The 6463-nt window shown below is 41.6% G+C and overlaps 1 non-coding gene across 1 annotated transcript; it reads left to right on the top strand.

The window, feature by feature from the left end:
• The first annotated feature begins 5831 nt into the window (after positions 1–5831).
• LOC112731508 (small nucleolar RNA R71) lies at positions 5832–5938 on the top strand. Its single transcript, XR_003167282.1, has one exon. It is a non-coding gene; the product is annotated as a small nucleolar RNA R71 (small nucleolar RNA).
• The last annotated feature ends 525 nt before the right edge of the window (positions 5939–6463 follow it).

Here is a 6463-nt window from a genome sequence, read left to right as displayed (position 1 = left end):
GCATTCTCCGGATCAATTTCATTTTCATCTCTTCCTCAATCAATGCATTCATTGATCTCCTTGGCAATCTTAAGTGATTGAATTACAATTTCTTGTAATTCAATCTCTCAAATCTTGATCAATAGCCAATTCCTTGGTCAATTGCTCATGAAAAGAGATGAAGTGTGGTCACTGATTATACCACATATATTTTCCAAACCAAGTGTTGAGAGGATTTTAGTCACATATCCATCCAAACCCAATTTGGTCCAGCATGAGAAAGCATTTCTAGCTTGATCTCTTCATTCCTCTTTCAAGGTTCAGAAGAGATCCAAGTATGAATAACTTCTTTTCCAAGATAACTACCCAATTGGATGAAGATTGAAAGCTTTCAAGTAAAATTAAGAGAAAAGATAGAGGAAGAATAATGAAAACTAGTATCGATCCATCAAATTACAACAGAGCTCCCTAACCCAATGAAAGGGGTTTAGTTGTTCATAGCTCTGGAAAATGAAAACAAAGATGGAGAATACATGATGAAAACTAGAAGTGCAGAGAAAGTAAAATACAGAGAGTAGTTCTATGCCAAGAGGCTCCCTATATTTTCCAACTCCCATTTAATTCAAAGCTACTCCTATATATACTACTCTTCTGTTCTTCTAATTGGCTCTTCAAGTCTTGGGTATGGGCCTTCGGATCTTGAGTTTGAAGCAGTTCTCTTCTTCATTGGGCTTGGCTTTACTTGCAGAGAGAAAGTGTGAAGTGGGTAGAGACTTTAGCTCAGGACGTTAGTGGCGTTAACGTTCAATGAAAATATGGGTTCGAGAACGTTAGTGTCATTCAACTTTTTCAATAACGTTGCCTCTTTGTCCTTCGTGCACGTTATTGGGACTCAACTTTCCCAATAACGTTGAGAAGCCTCCCCCTTCCCTACGTTAGAGTCCACGTTAACTTAGTTAACGTGGCTCTTTTAACGTAGGCTTGCCAACCTTCGAGAACGTTAGTGACACTTACCATTGTCACTAACATTCCAATGTGCCCCTATTTCTCACGTTAGAGTCCACGTTAACTAGGTTAACGTGGCTTCTAACGTGGCCATGCTATCCATCTCCAACATTAGTGACAAAGTTGAGTGTCACTAACGTTGGCTTATCATTCCCTTATCCACGTTAGCTTCCACGTTAACTAAGTTAACGTGGGAGTTAACGTGGCTCATAGTGGCTTGTGGGCTACTTCCAACGTTAGTGACAATGTTGGGTGTCACTAACGTTGGCGATCACCTCCCTTCTTCACGTTAACTTCCACGTTAACTAAGTTAACGTGGGAGTTAACGTGGCTTATTGGGGCTTGTGTGGGTTCCTTCCAATGTTAGTGACAATGTTTGGTGTCACTAACGTTGGCGATCACTTTGTCTCCTTACGTTAGCTCCCACGTTAACTAGGTTAACGTGGGAGTTAACGTGGCTTAATGTGACTTGGCCAACGTTAGTGATAATGTTGAATGTCACTAACGTTGGCCTCCCCCCATTCTTCTTAACGTTAGAGGCCACGTTAACTAAGTTAACGTGGCAACTAACGTGGCCACTTATGAGTTTGGTCCAACGTTAGTGATAATGTTAAGTGTCACTAACGTTGGCTCTCTTTCCTTTCTTCCACGTTAGAGTTCACGTTAACTTAGTTAACGTGACTCTTAACGTGGGCAATGATGGCTTCGAGAGCGTTATTGGTAATTACTTTTCTCATTAACTTTGCAAGTTACTCCCATTCCACGTTAGTGTTAACGTTAGTGCAACTAACGTAGCCACTAATGTGGTTCTTCTTTGCTTTCTTTGTCCTGAAATCAAGCAATAAAGTGCATCAAAGTTCTAGTCCAAGTCATGAAAAATGCAACATCCAATTTGTCCTTAAATACATGCAAAATTCTCATAAAATCATGTAAAGTGCACAATGTATTCTTGAATCAAGATGTAAGTGAATATCTACCCAAAACTAGCTTATTTCCTAAGGAAATGCATGAAACTACCCTAAAAACAGTAAAGAAAAGGTCAGTGAAACTGGCCAAAATGCCCTGGCATCACAACACCAAACTTAAAGCTTGCTTGTCCCTAAGCAAGTACTGGAACAAGAGAATGATGAATGGAATGCCAAGAGAAATGAGTCATTCTTGTGGAAGTCATGTTCCTGGTTTTATGGTGGTTTCATGCATAGCAACTTAGGTTCATTCCTGGCTTTCAGACCTTTATCATGTCCTAGAACACTCACCTTGGTTGCATCCCATGAGACTTTTATTCATTGATCCTTTTGTTGTTATTTCAGGGCTTATTTTTGTTCTTAAGCTAAGTGCTCTGTAAGGGGGCAACTCTTTAAAATAAGCTTTCAGCCAACACTCCCGAACCAGTTGGTTCAAGGTGCTAGGTGTTGAAGCACCCCTAAGGACTTACTTGCTCAAGTCTCTCCCCCATACATACACACCACAGGCATATAGTTTATTTATTTTTCTTTTCTTGAGACCTTGGTGTCCAGCACCTCTTTGGGTTACTAAATGCTTTGTAGTGAGGGTTACTCTTGATAGTGGACTTTCAGCTGATAATCCCGAGTTAGTTAACCCAAGTTACCAAGTGATAAGGCACTCCTAAGAGCTTATTCATCCAAGTAGATCCCTCACACAGGAGCACCACAAACACATGTCTCAAGATTAAAACCATTTGTGCCTAGCCTTATTGCTTACTATTTTTCTTTTATTCCTCAATTTTGATTGTTCTTTCCCTTTTTCTTATTAGGATCTTTTTATTTAACCAGTCTCATGGGGTGTGTCTCAAGCATAGTATTTCTGACAGATAGTTGTCTTCCCACCTTATGGTTGAACCAACTTAGCTAACTTATGACCGTTCCATAAACTCATGAACTTACTCCATAGTATGAACTCCTCTCTGGTCTTTAAAACACTCATTCTCTTTTCATTTGATTTAAAAGGACAAACATACAAATAAGCAAAGTCAGGATGCAGTGACATGAGGACCAGCAAGCATAGACCTCTTCAACACAAAAGCTTAAAAGTCAGAATTGAAAAAGGTTCCAACTACGAGTAACTATTAATCAAAAGTTCATTCGGACTTCTAATTTTCAACAATTCCGAGTATAGTGGAATCAAGTAACAATGCAACCTTCGGGTGATGATTTCTAGTTGCCCTCTTTCTTTGTCATCATCCTAGTCCTTGCTACTTCACTTCCTTGGGTGAAGGTGCACCATTTTCTCATAAGATTCCTGCAAAGTTATTGGAAGTTGCTTGTTCCCAAAGCACTTGAGACATAGTTAGCTTGCATGTATGCTTGTGGCTTTTGAACTTAATTTGGTGTGTGAACACCAAACTTAGTTCCTTGCCTAGTATAAAATATTGCATATATGCAGAGAACCTCATATCTTGTTGTTAACAAAACAGTTATTACTAAAGTCTAACTACATCTAAGTGGTTTCCCTTGATTGGTTGGAGCTAGCAATGTGTTTTGGGAGTGGGGTGTAATTCTAACTAATGTCTTTGGTGGAACACCAAATTTAGAATCACACTTTCACTCTTGAATTGTTTTGGTGTGGAACACCAAACTTAGCTCCTCGCAATACAGGGAAAACAACTTGTGATCCTTATTGAAATAAAGATGAAAAGGAAACTACCTGAGGTTGGGTTGCCTCCCAACAGAGCGCTCTTTTATCGTCGCTAGCTCGACGGTTCCTCCTTCATCAGGGAGGTTGATAATGCTTCAAGTCCTCCCCTCTTGCCTTGGACTTATATCCATTGGTTGTATCAATGATCTCTACATGTTCCAAGGAGAGAACTCTGTTGATAGTGAAGACCTTAGGTAACTGAGATGGTACAGTGGGGAGATTAGGGGGGATATCTGGGAAGTAAGATGAGATCACTTTATCTCCTGAAGAGAAGTCTTCCGTAGGGATCTTCTTGTTCCTCCACCCCCTTGGTACCTTCTTCTTTGTCCCTTTTGATGTTGCCTTGCTCTTGGTGACTTCTTCTTCTAAGGGAATTTTGTTGTTGTCTTCACATGTCTCTGGTAGTTTAGGTTCCTCCAGCTTTTCTTTGAGCTGTGACAACTGCTTATTTCCTTGTTCATCAACCAAGTGTTTTCCCAGGTGGGCTGGTTGTGCTTCAGTGCTTGCTTCCTCTTTCAGTTTCTCATGATGATCTTTGCTTGGTTCTTTGTTTTCCTGGTCTGCTTCTTGTGAGAGTTTGAAGACATTAAAGCTGAGTTGTTCATCATGGATCCTCAATATTAGCTCCCCTCGCTCCACATCTATGAGTGTTCTGGCTGTAGCTAGAAATGGTCTTCCCAATATGATTGGGTGAGTGTGACTTTCTTCCATGTCCAGGATGACAAAATCTGTTGGGAGGAAGTATTTCCCAACCTTTAACAATATATTTTCCACCACCCCTATTGCTTGTTTTTGAGTTTTGTTAGCCATCCTGATGACTACATCTGTGGGCAATATCTCATTGATCTGCAGCCTCTTCACCAGGGATAAGGGCATTAAGTTGATGCTGGCTCCCAAATCGCAGAGTGCTTTATCAAATATTGTTTCTCCTATGGCACAGGGGACATGAAAACTCCCCAGATCTTTTCTTTTTGTAGGCAACTGCGGTTGAATGAGAGCACTGCACACCTTGTTCATCACTATAGTTTAGCCTCCCTTAAGTGAGCTTTTCCTTGGAAGCAGCTCCTTCATATACTTGATGTATGCAGGCATTTGTTGAATAGTCTTGATGAATGGTATATTCACATGCAGAGATGCAAACAAGTCCAGAAATCTTGAGTATATTCTCTTCTCCACAGCACTATTGAGCAGCTGGGGAAAAGGTGCATAGAGTCTCAGCAGCTCCTGTCTTGAGATTTCTGGTTTTTGGTACTCTTTTTCCTCTTTCTCTGCCGAGGTATCTTTAGGTTGTTCTGACAGCTTGCTTGGCTTGTCCTCAGTCTCCTTATCACTTACAGTGACCATCTTGCAATCTTCCCATCTTACCTTCTTCGTTTTACCTCTCAGATTCTTCTCTGTGTCACTTGGGAATCCATCTGTGGGTTTAGGAATTTTCTCAGAGATACCCCACTTGAGATTCCAACCTCTTGATTGTGTCTCCCTGGTTCTTGAAACTGGCTCGCACTTCCTCCTTGAACAGCTTGTTGTCTTGAATCTCCTTGCTTATGCCTTCAAGTAGATTCTCAATCCTTGAGATTCTTTCATCAAATGATGATAGGTCAGGCTGAGTAGGGTTATTCTGGCCTTGATATGAATGTGGGGAGGTGTTGTTATAGGGGTGTTGATATGGTCTAGATGTGAAGTGTTGGTGGGCTGCATTGTTTGGATTTGGGCGTCTTTGATCAAGGCTTTGGTCTTGTTGATTTCCCCACCCAAAGTTTGGGTGATTCCTCCATCCAGGGTTGTAGGTCTTGGAGTATGGATCATGGTTTTGCCTAGGTGAATTCCCAATGTAGTTGGCTTGCTCCTGACTACCCTCTGCTTCTTCGTTCACTCCTTCTTGGGTTATTGATGAAGTGGAGATTGCTGCTACTTGGTTCCTCTCCATCTTCTTGGTGAGGTCAGCCAGCTGCTGGGTAATGAGCTTGTTTTGGGCCAACAGAGCATCTACATTGTTTAGCTCCATTACTCCTCTTGTGTTCCCTCTTTCGGAAGCATAGAAGTAGTCGTTCTCTGCTACTGTTTCAATGACATCGATGGCTTCCTCAATGGTCTTCTTCTTGTTCAAAGATCCTCCGGATGAATGGTCTACGGCCTTCTTTGACTCATAAGAGAGCCCTTCATAGAAAATGTGCAACTGCACCCATTTATTGAACATATCTGGTGGGCACCTCCTTGTTAGGTCTTTAAACCTCTCCCATGCTTCATATAGAGTCTCACCATCTTGTTGCCTGAAAGTTTGGACCTCAGCTCTCAGCCTATTGATTGGTTGAGGAGGGTAAAATCTTGCTAAGAATTTGTTCACCACGTCTTCCCAAGTTGTCAAGCTTTCCCTTGGGAAAGACTCCAGCCACTTGGCTGCCTTATCCTTGAGTGAGAATGGAAATAAGAGCAGTCTATAGGCGTCAGGATGAACACCATTAGACTTCACTGTGTCACATATTCTCAGGAAGGTGGTTAAATGTTGATTTGGATCCTCTTGGACACTCCCTCCGAACGAACAGTTGTTCTGAACAAGGGTGATGAGCTGTGGCTTCAGTTCAAAATTGTTGGCATGGATGGTTGGCTTTTGAATGCTACTTCCACAGTTTCCTGGGTTTGGATTGATGTACGAGCCTAAAACTCTTCTATCCTCCCCAGCATGATTTGCTCGACCTCCTCTGCCATGGTTGTGAGCCTCTTCTTCATGATGGTTTTCCATGTTTTCTTCCATGTTTGGTTCAAAGTATTCCTCAAAGTGTTCCTCCTCTTCTTCAGCACCAACTACACGTTTTCCTCTTGCCTC

The sequence above is a fragment of the Arachis hypogaea genome, chromosome 12, assembly GCF_003086295.3.
Source record: "Arachis hypogaea cultivar Tifrunner chromosome 12, arahy.Tifrunner.gnm2.J5K5, whole genome shotgun sequence".
Classification (NCBI taxonomy): domain Eukaryota; kingdom Viridiplantae; phylum Streptophyta; class Magnoliopsida; order Fabales; family Fabaceae; genus Arachis; species Arachis hypogaea.
The sequence above is the reverse complement of the archived record's forward strand: the minus strand, read 5'-3'. Positions and strand labels throughout refer to the sequence as shown.